General features: G+C 40.8%; 1 pseudogene; it reads right to left on the reverse strand.

The window, feature by feature from the left end:
- Positions 1–609: 609 nt before the first annotated feature.
- On the reverse strand, positions 610–12,092 carry LOC120025544 (annotated as a pseudogene).
- Between the last annotated feature and the right edge of the window lie 2,649 nt (positions 12,093–14,741).

The following is a 14,741-nucleotide window of genomic DNA, read 5'->3' on the forward strand; positions in this document are numbered from 1 at the left end:
TGGTCCCATGGTGTTTATACTTGCGTACTATTGTTTTGTTTGTACAGATGTACCTTCAGGCGTTTGGAAATTGCTCCCAAGGATGAACCAGACGCGTGGAGGTCTACAGATATTTTTCTGAGGTCTTGGCTGATTTCTTTTGATTTTCCCATGATGGCAAGCAGAGGCACTGAGTTTGAAGGTAGGCCTGAAATACATACACAGGTACAACTCCAATTGAATCAAATTATGTCAATTAGCCTATCAGAAGCTTCTAAAGCCATGACATCATTTTCTGGAATTTTCCAAGCTGTTTAAAGGCACAGTCAACTTAGTGTATGTAAACTTCTGACCCACTGCAATTATGATACAGTGAATTATAAGTGAAATAACCTGTCTGTAAACAATTGTTGGAAAAATTACTTGTGTCTTGGTGTCATGCACAAAGTATATGTCCTAACCAACTTTCCAAAACTATAGTTTGTTAACAAGAAATTTGTGGAGTGGTTGAAAAACGAGTTTTATTGACTCCAACCTAGGTGTATGTAAACTTCAACTGTATATTCTTCGTAACAAAACATAGAAACACACCATTTTCAAATACTGTATGTTGATGTTGGGGTGGTGCTGGAGATGAATATGAAGTATCCCTTTTAACATATTCATTGACACTAATTTGGAAACATAAAAAAAAAAACACACACAATTGTATGTTTTTACAGTGAATTAAGCAAGTTTGTACAATTCCACAGTCCATTTCTGTCAGGGTAGGTATGGACATTTTCCATTCTCACATATAATCCAGCATCTCTGTCTCCATCTCATTGTCACTTCCCTCTGAGGGATGAAACTCATCTTCCTCCTCTTCATCACCATCGTCTCCACTCTCTGGGGCCTTTTGCCTGGTAGCAAAACTTTCAGGCCCAGAAGGGTATGGTGCTACAGAAAACACATATACAATGTATCAATGATGGATGTCGTAGACAAAACTTCAATATTAATTTGTTAAAGAACCCCACCAGAGGGCAATGCCGCCCTTATTAAGATGTAATTCCTGTCCTATAGCAGAAATTCTCGTTTAGGTTCCACCTCCGAAGAATGATGCAGGCTGCTAATACATATTCACGAATTAGGGGTGGCTACGGTGGTGATTTCCGTGTGGAGTGGAGAAATAATAACAAGTACGGCACTGACAGCTATCAGTGTAGCTAGCTAGCATACTAACCTTACGTAGCTAGCTAATGTTATCAGTTGTTGCTACACCGTATTGAAAGATTAGCTAGCTGGCTAGACTATGGCTTGTTCTGGAGCTGGATTCTTCATAAGCATTTAGGGAAAACTTTGCCATAGATGGATAGGGGAAACCAGTATCTTTGACTTTGCCATCTATTGTTATCTCCAAAGTTCTGGCATCTTCCATAAATTGCTGCCGCAAATCCGGATAGACAAATATTAAGTGGTTTCGACTAGAGATGCGTTTTCTACATTGTAATTGACACAGTGCAACGTTTGGTAGGCTGCTAACAGGCTATTTTATTTAAGTAGGCAAGTCGGTTAAGAATAAATTCTTACTTACAATGATGGCCTACCCCGGCCAAACCCTAACGACGCTGGGCCAATTGTGCACTGCCCTATGGGACTCCCAATCATGGCCGGTTGTGATACAGCCTAGAATCGAACCAGGCTCTGTTGTCTCTAGCACTGAGATGCAGTGCCTTAGATCACTGCGACACTCGGGATCCCTGCGTCGTCAGCCCGTGCTCATGCCATGTTCCTCAAAGCTAGGGGAAGTGAAATGATGGGCTACAATGACTTTGCTCATGACGCACGCCGCAAATTATATGGAACAACACATTGAGCGCATCGGACACGAAACACCAATGCAAATGTAACAGCAGCAGAAAATAGAAGTTCGTGGATTTTTTTCCACGGGTGACTTTTCATTATAGGATAGACACTTGTGATTCTAGTTGCACCAATCAAAGTAGTGGAGCATGGCCAACACCATTAATCTTGGGGTGATGGGGTTCCAAAATGCAGTCATATCACATGCAATTTTACCAAATATACAGTACCTTCAGAAAGCATTCACACCCCTTGATTTTTTCCCACATTTTGTTGTGTTACAAAGTGGGATTAAAATGGATTTGTCATTTTTTGTCAACGATCTACACAAAATACTCTAATGTCAAGGTGGAAGAGAAATTCTAACATTTGTTTTAAAAAGAAATGCAAAAATAAAAACACTAATGTATCTTGATTACATAAGTATTCAACCCCCTGAGTCAATCCATGTTAGAATCACCTTTCACAGCTGTGAGTCTTTCTGGGTAAGTCTCTAAGAGCTTTGCACACCTGGATTGTACAATATTTGCACATTATTATTTTTTTTAAATTCAATTAAGCTCTGTCAAGTTGGTTGTTGATCATTGCAAGACAGCCATTTTTAAGTCTTGCCATTAATTTTCAAGCCGATTTAAGTCAACTGTAACTAGGCCACTCAGGAACATTCAATGTCGTATTGGTAAGCAACTCCAGTGTATATTTGTCCATATTATTGTTCTGCTGAAAGGTGAATTTGTCGCTTTGTATTGAGGACATGAAGTTTGTTTCTTTGTCACATTTTTTGCAGTTTTACTTTAGTCCCTTATTGAAAACAGGATGCACGTTTTGGAATATTTTTTATTCTGTATAGGTGTCCTTTTTTTCCACTCTGTCAATTAGGTTAGTATTTTGGAGTAACTACAATGTTGTTGATCCATCCAGTTCTCTCCCATCGCAGCCTTTAAACTGTAACTGCTTTAAAGTCACCACTGGCCTCATGGTGAAATCCCTGAGCAGTTTCCTTTCTCTCCGGCAACTGAGTTAGGAAGGACGCCTGTATCTTTGTAGTGACTGGGTGTATTGATAAACCATCCAAAGAGTAATTAATAACTTGCTCAAAGGGATATTCAATGTCTGCTTTAAAAAAAGACTTGAATCGACTGAGGGATTTTACAGATAATTGTGTGTGGGGTACAGAGATGAGGTAGTCATTCAAAAATGTTAAGCACTATTAATGCAAACAGAGTGAGTCCATGCAACTTATGTGAGACTTGTTACGCACATTTTTACTCCTGAACTTATTTTTTACCCCCTTTTTCTCCCCAATTTCGTGGTATGCAATTATTAGTAGTTACTGTCTTGTCTCATCGCTACAACTCCCGTACGAGAGACAAAGGTCAAGAGCCATGCGCCCTCCCGAAACACAACCCAACCAAGCCACACTGCTTCTTAACACAGCGCGCATCCAACCCGGAAGCCAGCCGTACCAATGTGTCGGAGGAAACACCGTACACCTAGCGATCTGGTCAGCGTGCACTGCGCCCGGCCCGCCACAGGAGTCACTAGTGCGCGATGAGACAAGGATATCCCTACCGGCCAAACCCTCCCTAACCCAGACGACGCTTGCCCAATTGTGTGTCGCCCCATGGACCTCCCGGTCGCGGCCGGCTGCGACAGAGCCTGGGCTCGAACCCAGAGTCTCTGCGATGCAGTGCCTTAGACCACCGCGCCACCCGGGAGGCCCCCTCCTGAACTTATTTAGGCTTGCCATAACAAAGGGGTACTTACACTTATTGACTCAAGACATTTTAGCTTTCCATTTGTAAATTAATTTCACTTTGACATTATGGGGTATTGTGTGTAGTAGGGCTGTGGTGGTCACAAAATTTTGTCAGCTGGTGATTGTCAAGCAAATAACTGTTGGTCTCAAGGTAATTGACCGTTAATTAACAAAAAACACATTTAGCATCTCCTGGCTTCCTACAAGCCACTGATGCAGACCTTTGGAAGATCTACATTTTTAAAAAGTCTAATAAATCAATGTAATATAGCCTACATCTTCACAATAAATCCATTATTTATTTTAGACAGATCTAAAGAAGCATGATATGAAGAAAATGTAGTCCATTTCAGAAGAAAATAATAGCATACGCCGAGTCATCCTTATGTTAAGCTATGCCAAATGGCGGTGGGCTACACTAGTTCATTTAGCAGACAAGATTAGCTTATAATTCCGAGGCATTATTTTATAGTATGAAGAATACAATTGAACAAAAATATAAAAATATCAATATTTTGTCCAAACGATGAGGGAGAGCCCACATGCGGCTATTCTGTGTTGAGTGGTTAACAAAGACATAGGTACTCCTATATGCTTAATTTAGAGTTATTAATATAACTTTAGTTGTTCTACAAATGTTGGGCTATATGTTTTGATTTTTAATACATTGTAAAGCTGCATGATGAGACTAATGATGATTTGAAAAAAAGTAACTTGAAAAGGCATGAGCTCTGCTTTGTTTTTGCACAGGCTGTATACACTCCAATAGTCTCTCATTCACAATTTGACAAGCACTTGATAATGCCTCAAATTTCACGGCGGCATTTATGCCTTTTGCGGCCTGGAGTGCTGCGTTGTGCCCTTCTCCCGGAGTGCTGCACAATGCGAAGCGCCTCTCACTCACATGGCTCTCCATCACGTGATCGGGTCTTTCTCACAGGCTACAAGTGAAGACAGACACATCGGGGACGCAACTGCGCGCATCCTTATCCAATTCCGAGGTACATATTGAAGATACTAGAAGAACTGTCCACATTTACTTTTCATCAGCCAACAAGATGAGTAGGCCTAACGAACAGCAAAAACACTAGCCTATGTCAGTCTACTATCCCACATAGTCCAAAAGTCAACCTATTCTATTCTCTGCAATAAATAAATATTCCAAACATAGTTGTGGGGTGCAGTTGTGGGGTGCAATAAATGGCAAATTAATACAACCACAAGCATAAAAATGTAATATTTACGCAATGGCTGAAGCAACAGATAAGAATGTTTAGCTTAAAATGTTGATAAACTATTAGGCTATTTCTTCACATTATAAGCGCAGCAGTGTGCACATGGCAGTAGGCTATTAGCGCGAATATTCCATTCGCGGGAAAACACCCTTATCAAAAGGGACCGCAAATGCGATTATGTTTTTATTATTAAAGGTGCATTTTTATGGTGAAAATTATCTTCCCCAAACTTGAAAGTCACGCGGTGCTTATGTATGCCAGTTAGGCTCTAAACCTTTGTAAAGCTGATTAATGTGCTTAATTTTAAGAAGTTATTTGGCCACTTTAGTTGTGATACAAACCTTATCAAAACATATAGGCCTATGGGCTAGGCTACATGAGGAGTGTGACTATGATTCGAAAAAGTCGCAAAAAAAGGTACTTTCTTATGCTGGGCATCATTCACAAGTGATAATATTAATTCACAAGTGATAATATTAATTCACAAGTGATAGGCTAATATTGTCACCCATCAGAGTATTCTTGAATTAATCTTGTCTTTACATATACTATATAATATATGTGTGTAATTTGTTTTGATTTAGAATTGACCATTATCATGCACCTCGAAATCGAAACAGGGGCAGCGGGAAAAAATACATGTAATCTATGCACTTAAATAGCGAATGGAGGATGCTTTTCCTGTGGTTCATTTCTATGCCAGCCAGGTAGGCTATACTCTGGTTGTAACGATAAACAATGTGCTTAATATTAGGAAAGTTGAAAAAAATACACATTTGCATTGATGTCTGAGTGATTAGAGGGACAATAGAGTGCTGAGTACCAGGCAGTTTGCAAGTTTGTTAGGCTACTAATGACCATCAGCAGCATCAGAGCTTGGAGAAGACTAATTACAGTGACTAAACGGTCACATGGAATTTGACTGCTTACATGACTCGTGACCGCTAGTGTGGCGGTAATACGGTCACCGCAACAGCACTAATTGTGTGTAGGCCAGTGACAAACAATCTACATTTAATCAATTTGAAATTCAGGCTGTAACACACAACAAAATGTGGAAAAAGTTAAGGGGTGTGAATACTTTCTGAAGGCACTGTATATTTTTTATACAGATTAACGCAAAAATAAGTGACATTTGACAAATTATGCAAAGGATTATCATAATTTGTTGGTAAAAAAGTGGAGGTTCAAAAACATACGTTTACAGACCCGATTTATATTGCCTGCGTAGAGGACGAACTGTGCAGGTATTTCTGATTAATAAACAATGACATTCTGGTGGGTGGTAATATTAAAATAAAACCAGCCCTGAAAAGAAACGTAGGGAGAAAACTATTAGCACCTCATAGCATAGGGAAAACGCACAGCACTGGCATGGAAAATATCCGAAGTTAACACTTCAACACCAGATACAGTGCATTCGGAAAGTATTCCGGGCCCCTTGACTTTTTCCACATTTTGTTACAGTACAGCCTTGTTCTAAAACTGATAAAAAACAAAAAAAACAATCCTCATCAATCTACACACAATACCCCATAATGACAAAGCGAAAACAGGTTGTTAGTAACAGTTTTATCCCAGTCTTTGAAATTCTCCTGCACTTCAACCCACACTCAAAAACACCTGTTTTAAATAACTATTCCCCATGGACTGGTTTCTGACCCACTCCCTGGTTTGATTCCAGGCCAGGTTGGCCATAGGAGTGCTACGTCGGTGTTACAGAGAGAGGTCTTACCTGGCCTCTTGGCGCGGATGACCTGTTTGATCATGGAGGACATGATATCTCGGAGGTCATCAGAGGTGTGGGACAGACACCAGCCGTCCCTCTCGTCACACTCCTCCTCCTGGCCATCGTTCCGATGAACCACGTTTCTTATGCTGAGCCAGGAGCAAGGAGCCAGAAGCATTAGACACAAACAGACAACAAAATGCAGAGATCTTTGCCACTTCTCCTCTATGGGCAATTCCAAACAAGATAGGCCCAAAGATATTTCTGATGTTTTGGATCTTTCCATAGAAAGGTCATTTGGGGGAAGGATGTTAGGCATATCTTTGAAGTATGTATCCACAATGATTATTGAGAAATAATTGACCAAAGTTGGGAAATGCATGACATTTTGGCCTTACCCATAAACAAAAAAATAAACGCAACATGTAAAGTGTTGGTCACATGTTCATGACCTGAAATAAAAGATCCCAGAAATGTTCCATACCCACAAAAAGCTTATTTCTCTCAAATTTTGGACACTAATGTGTTTACATCCCTGTTAGTGAGTATTTCTCCTTTGCCAAGATAATCCATCCACCTGACAGGTGTGGCATACAAGAAGCTGATTAAACAGCCGGATCATTACACAGGTGCACCTTGTGCTGGGGACAATAAAAGGCCACTAAAATGCGCAGTTGTCACAACACAATGCCTCAAGTTTGAGGGAGCTTACAATTTTCACGCTGACTGCAGGAATGTCCACCAGAGCTGTTGCCAGAGAATTGAATGTTAAAAATTTGGCAGTATGTCCAACCGGTCTCAAAACCGCAGACCACGTGTACCCATGCCAGCCCAGGTTTCTTCAGCTGCGGGATCGTCTGAGACCAGCTACCCGGACAGCTGATGAAACTGAGGAGTATTTCTGTCTGTAATAAAGCCCTTATGTGGGGAAAAACACATTCTGATTGGCTGGGCCTGGCTCCCCAGTGGCTGGGCCTATGCCTGCCCAGTCATGTGAAATCCATAGATTAGAGCCTGATGAATTTATTTAAATTGATTGATATCCTTATATGAACTGTACCTCAGTAAAACTATTGAAATTGTTGCATGTTGCATTTATATTTTTGTTCAGTAGACATAGCCATTATTGGTGTCATTTGAAACCTTTTCTTAACATCATAAATGTTACGGTGTCTTAAGATGAATGCACTAACTGTTGCTCTGGATAAGAGCTGCTAAATTACTAAAATGTAAATAAATATCTTTGGCCAATCTCTTATGGAATCACCCTTATTCCATGTTGGATCCTACCTCTGCACGTCCAAATCACAGAGCTGATAGCACATCTGCCTTTGCGGGGGCAGGGTCCCATCTCGAAATATGTACGACGACTCCTGGACAAAAAGGAGACAGTGTAGAGGGCAGTTAGCATGTGAGGTTTAATTACCGTGTCATTATTCTTATAAGTACAGTGCAACATGTAGAGCGTGTGAGTAAGTTGTGGGGAAGTCTTTGGTCCAATAACTTGAGCTGGTACCTGGTTATATTAGTGTTATGTCCCCCGGAAGGGCCCTCGGGGGCTAAATCTGTAACATTAGCAGCCTGGGGACCTATACAACAAAGAGGGACATTAGCGAGACAATCATCACTAAGACACACACAGTCACAGTCTCACACACACACGCCCAGTTGCTCACTTGCTTTGTTGAGTGTGATTGGCAGGGTATAGTTGAACGTGCTCCTCTTGGCCTTCACTGGCATGTCATTTATAGTATATCCTAAAGACAGTCACAGGGGGGAAACAGACAGGGTCTCATAAAACAAAGCATGAGGACTGTATTAACAAAGACTGTGGGATTAAATTGTATAGAGTCCCTTACGATTAGTTTGAACCAAACCTCCACCCTGCCCCCACTCCTCACCGTGCTTGGTACTGCAGCGGATCCTGAAGTCCAGCACCTGGTATTTCTTGGCCTCTGTTGTCTTGCGAGGGTCGTAGCCAAACCTCACCCAGAGGCTCCTCCAGGGGCCTGTCACCTTAGGGGAAACACACATGTCAGGTTTGGATGAAATTTGAGTTTATTATGAAGAATTTGCTTTAATTTTATATCCTACTGACTAAATAAGTCACTTTTTGTTTCTCTTCACTTTCTCCTTCTCCCCGTCAACCACTTCACAAGAGTATCAATTTAAGTGAATTCTGGAATTGAACAGGACATGGCATGTAAATTGAGAGATGTCGGGGTCCCAATTTTTTGGGCCAGAATTTCTGCCGGCACCGCCCCGAATCTCATGACACAACCTTAAGTCAAAATCAGTATGTTTCAATTTTAACATCAACAAATAACCTTCAATTCATTCAAATGTAAATTCTTTAATCAAAAGTGAGAGAAGTAATAAATACATTTACTCAAATTGTCTTTTTCAAATTATCTAAAAAAAAGTTTGTATATTGTCCCATACTCTTAATTATTATCCAACTTTTTTACATGGTGACACCATTGCAATTTCCAATACCCCGACTTTGAATACCACTGGCGGTCTAGATCTCCTCACTATGTAGTAGGCCACGATAGGGAGCAGCAGCTTCAGTTTATCAGGGTGGATGTCCAGGTTGGCCTTGACCGAGTTCCGGGACCAGATGGGCCGGCTCTCAAACATCTACACACAATGTGGTTTGGGAAAAGATAACACAGAGGGGACATCAAAGCAATGTACGCAACATTATTAAGTAACACTTTATATGTGTACATTTTCCATGGGCATATACTGTAGAAACATCATCTTTATATGGAGATGTAAAGAGTATAGGCTAAATCATAGAGATAAAATACAAACTAGCCTATGGGCTAACACTCAAGTAAACGCTTCGGTCTTGAAATAGCATTAGGAGAAAAAAGAAAGGCTCAAACTGAAAAAAAGTTATGTTCCTTTGCATCTGTGATTAACGCATCAGTGTTAAACCTTTTAAAGGATCGTACCCTTTTTGTCAATTTTCGCCTAAAATGACATACACAAATCGAACTGCCTGTAGCTCAGGACCTGAAGCAAGGATATGCATATTCTTGATATCATTTGAAAGGAAACACTTTGAAGTTTGTGGAAATGTGAACTTAATGTCGGAGAATATGACACATTAGATCTGGTAAAAGAAAATACAAACAAAAAAACATGTTTTCTATTTTTTGGGTTTGTTCCATTATCTTTGAAATGCAAGACAACTTTCAGATTGGAATCTATGTGTAATTTAGATTTTGGCCATCAGATAGCAGCAGTGTGTGTGAAAAGCTTCAGACTGATCCAGGGAAGAATTACATTACTGCACAATATTTTGTATCAAGTCTGCCAGGAGTTTGCCCAAATGTGCCGAATTGGTCAATTGATACATTTCCAAGTACTTAACTATAGAGAACATACAGAAATGCTATGGTAATAAATTGTTTTAGGTTTACACACTCCCAGGAATGTCACACATGATCGATCATTAGCTTATACACTAACTGTCACACATCTAGATGGCCGGGTGGGTGGGTATGGAGCCAGAGACAGCAGAGGGGTCAAACTGTAGAGCCCAGCTCCTACATTTGAACATAAAAATTGACTTGATCAAACAAACCTACGCTACATTTTATTTCTGGGACCCTCAGGATGACAAATCAGAGCAAGATTACTGAATGTAAGTACATTATTTACCTTCAGAGGTGAATGTATCAAACCAGTTGCCGTGATAAGTTTTTTGTTGTTGTCCACTCCTCAAACAATAGCATGGTATTTTTTCACTGTAATAGCTACTGTTAATTGGACATGTCATTCTAATCACATTAGCGCACGTTAGCAACAACCGTCCCGGGTTTAGGGACACCGATTCCATAGTGGTTAAACAATAATACTAAAACTTTTTAAACGTGAAAACATAATCCCTTGTGTGTGACCAGTTCATGCAGACTTCACATCGGCTTGTGAAAAAAGTAACAGAGTAACAACCTCAGAAGCCCAATGCAAAGTATACTGACCTTATTAATTTGTTCCTCTGCGCCTTTATGTCACTGGGGTGAACACACACCCTCTTCCAGTTGAACTTCGCAGCCTCCAGGGGCTCCGTGGGGACATTCTTGTCGTCAAAGTTGAGGAAGATGGCGTTGTGAGGCCGACGGGCTCGACTCAAACCAATCAGATTATTCCTGGATACTGTCGGGGGTCAATAGCCTTCTCTGCATGGAAGACAAGTTCACAATGATTTTTAGCTAATATTCATCAATACAGACAGATATTTGCATGGCACCCCTATGGGTTGACTAATGGCCATATCTATTAGCACCTGCATCTTTATAACGGGCTTCCTGTCTTGCTCCTGTTGTTGAACACGTCGTTGTGTAACGTTATTGGGGGGGAATTCTAATGCATTACTGCTGACACACTACATAACATGTTGATGTCCTTTGGCATATTTGTTTCTGAGCTTAACACACTACCTGTGATGAGGGTGAAACTGTGTGTAATGTTGCTCACACGCCTGCCCCAGTGCCCCTGCTTACTTGTGTTGGATTTCAGGTCGGTAACTGTAGTCCACAGCACTGTCCAGGCGAGAGAAGATGGGTGGAGGAATGAAGAGGGACACAGGCTGCTCAAAGAACTCATTATTCTCCGCTTTACGCAAGAGTATTTTATTGTAGAGGGATGTATGCGAGCTGTCCTTCGCTGAATGCACCGCAAGATACTGGAAGTTAGCCATCCCTGCAACAATAAACAATGTACAACATACATCAACAAATACACAATGAAAAGTTATAACAGCACAGATCAAAGTAGGGAGGCAATGGAAAGGAATCATACAGTGATATAATGGGGTCAAGTGTTTGGGTTTAGGAAGTTGAACCTTGGAATTTGTATGCTGTCTCAATGACTCCCAGGATGTCCATGTTGATTTGAGATTCCTTGGGGTTGCCTTTGCGCAAAATCCTTTTCACGTGCAGCAGCAGGTTGGTGGATGGGAAACGATTTCCACAGACAGGGTGGCAGAACGGGTCCTTGGGACGAAAGCGCAGCTCCAACCGCCTGCTGGGGTCAGCATAGGTCTGTAGAGAAACATTTCCTGTTTAGTTCATCATAGTCAGCAGACCAATACAAATGGTGGTGGTGAGTATGGGAACAACAACATATCATGTAAGCAGGTTTGCATAGCTGCACTATCACCTCAGTTAGTACAGTAAACGAATACGGTGTGAATTATAACATAGCCAATCAGGACTAGCTAGCTATACATCCATAAACATTGCACGCCGAGTAACAGCTATCAAGTGATTGACTAGTCGCGCATGCGTTGATTGACGTGTGTAGGTTGCTCACCTTGGACACCCCTTGTATACCCCCAATAGTTCCAGCATATTGTCCACATTGGAGATAATCCCTGGATACTCCACACAAACGAGTCTATTGTCCTCTGATAGGGAAAGAGTCGCCGAGCTCCCAGGCACCCCACCGACAGTGGTAACTTCATCGCCTGCGCTGCCCGAGCCTGACTGGCGCGTGCCGGTTATCGCTTTCATTGTAAAATTCAAATCGTCCAGCCCGGATGCTGCCATCTCACCTTTGGAGAAATACATTTAACCGTTTGAGCCGAGTATGTTATTTAAATGCCCGTATGCTGGGTAATTAGCAACATAATTCACAGATAGAATTGTGGTTTTCTGGTTTGTATACAATTCAAACATTTCGACCAATAAACTCCTACGGGTGGAAACAATTGGACGTGTTTAAAGTTCCGACCAAATAATGAGAATTGTTAGACCTGGATGAATTTAGCAATTGAAGCTGTAGGCCTATCAGTATGTTTGATGTCAGACCATAGTTTGTTTTGTTAAAATAAAACCCCAGGTATAATCGAAAAATTGTGTTAAAGAGGTTATATTTCGTGCCAGAACTCACCTCAACCTCTAGACCTAAAGTGTGTAAAGCAATTTTAAGCCAAACGGGGCCAGTAGAGAGCCAGACTAGCTACAAGGATAAACCACATAGAACAATGAGCCAGATATGTAACCGGATGTATAAATGTTAAGCATACGGTTGGCGTTTCCACTCACTATCAAATATGGTGATGAGAGGAAGTCCAGTTGCCGGAAGTGGGAATAGATGGACCATATGGATTTTTGCCGACATTCTGCTAATTCTCTAATCTGTGAAACATTTTATCTCCGTAAACTTTTTTGTTACCAAAACTAGAATCAGTTAAAAAACAGAGTGGACTGCGTTTGGTAGACTTTACACTTTGCCATTTAAAAAAGAAAATGCGTTGTTTAGAACGAGTGCAAGGGTAAATTGAATTATTGCACATAGTGTATGAATTGCAATACATAACATATCATACGAATTACAATTTGTAACATATCATACAAAGTGAATGATAGATTAATACATACCATACAAAATGTAGTGTCTCGGATTTACGTACAGAATAATACGAAATGCTCTGAGACCACGTTGTCTGTGACATCCAAGGTTCTGAAATGGTATAGTCCTCAGATTTCCCTTTTATTTATTAGTAAAAAAAAACAGACTAGGGGAGCATTGGTGTAGTGGTGCCTGGAGAAATGGGTATACTATAATTTTGTCCAAAATTTCACAATCAACCTGCCCGGTGAAGGAAAGGCGCCCTGTTTGAAAGATTTTGTGAGAAACATTGACATACACTCGGGAATTACCTAAAATTATAAATCCAATAAGACGTGGTCTTTCACAGTCAGGCAAATCCAAGCTGTACTGTGCAAGTAGGCTAACAGTAGGCCTACTGTTGAAACAGATGAATGAGGCTGTCAACAGAGTCAGAAAATCACAGGATTCAGATTTTTTTCTTTTTCCCCCCAGGTTTTTGCTCTCAAAGTCACACTTTTTTTAATAGAAAACAACAAAATTGGATGTTCTAAGTCCATAACAATGCTCAAAACGCATTACGAGACCATTTCTGAGCTCTGAGAAAAATCTAAGAAATGTTGATTTTTAAGTGCAGTTCAAATCAAAATGTATTTGTCCCATGCTTTGTAAACAAAGTGTAGACTAACAGTGAAATGCTTACGGGCCATTCACAAAAATACAGAGAGAAAAAAATATATATGATAGAAAAATAATAACACAAGGAATAAATGCACAATGAGTAACGATAACTTCGCTGTATACACAGGGTACCAGTACCGAGTCGATGTGCAGGGGTACGAGTTAATTGAGGTAGATATGTACATATAGGTAGGGATAAAGTGACTAGGCAACAGGATAGATAATAAACAGTAACAGCAGCATACAGTGCCTTCGGAAAGTATTCAGACCCCTTGACTTTTTCAAAATGTTGTTACTTTACAGCCTTGTTCTAAAATGGATTAAATGTAATGTTTTTCCTCATCAATCTACACACAATACCCCATAATAACAAAGCGAAAACAGGTTTTTAGAATTTTTTCCAAATTTATTAAAAATAAAAAACATAAATACCTTATTGACATAAGTATTCAGACCCTTTGCTATGAGATTCGAAATTGAGCTCTTGTTTCCATTGATCATCCTTGAGATGTTTCTACAACTTGATTGGAGTCCACCTGTGGTAAATTCAATTGATTGGACATGATTTGGAAAGGCACACACCTGTCTATATAAGGTCCCACAGTGCATGTCAGAGCAAAAACTAAGCCATAAGGTCGAAGGAATTGTCCGTAGAGCTCCGACACAGGATTGTGTCAAGGCACAGATCTGGGGAAGGGTACCAAAACATTTCTGGGGCATTGAAGGTCCCCAAGAACACAGTGGCCTCCATTCTTAAATGGAAGAAGTTTGGAACCACCAAGACTCTTCCTAGAGCTGGCTGCATGTCCAAACTGAGCAATCGGGGTAGAAAGGCCTTGGTCAGAGAGGTGACCAAGAACCCGATGGTCACTCTGACAGAGCTCCAGAGTTCCTCTGTGGAGATGGGAGAACCTTCTAGAAGGACAACCATCTCTGCAGCACTCCACCAATCAGGCCTTTATGGTAGAGTGGCCAGACGGAAGCCACTCCTCAGTAAAATGCACATGACAGCCCGCTTGGAGTTTGCCAAAAGGCACCTAATGGACTCTCAGACCATGAGAAACAAGATTCTCTGGTCTGATGAAACCAAGATTGAACTCTTTGGCCTGAATGCCAAGCGTCATGTCTGGAGAAAACCTGGCACCATCCCTACGGTGAATCATAGTGG

This window comes from Salvelinus namaycush, chromosome 31 (genome assembly GCF_016432855.1).
Source record: "Salvelinus namaycush isolate Seneca chromosome 31, SaNama_1.0, whole genome shotgun sequence".
Lineage (NCBI taxonomy): Eukaryota > Metazoa > Chordata > Actinopteri > Salmoniformes > Salmonidae > Salvelinus > Salvelinus namaycush.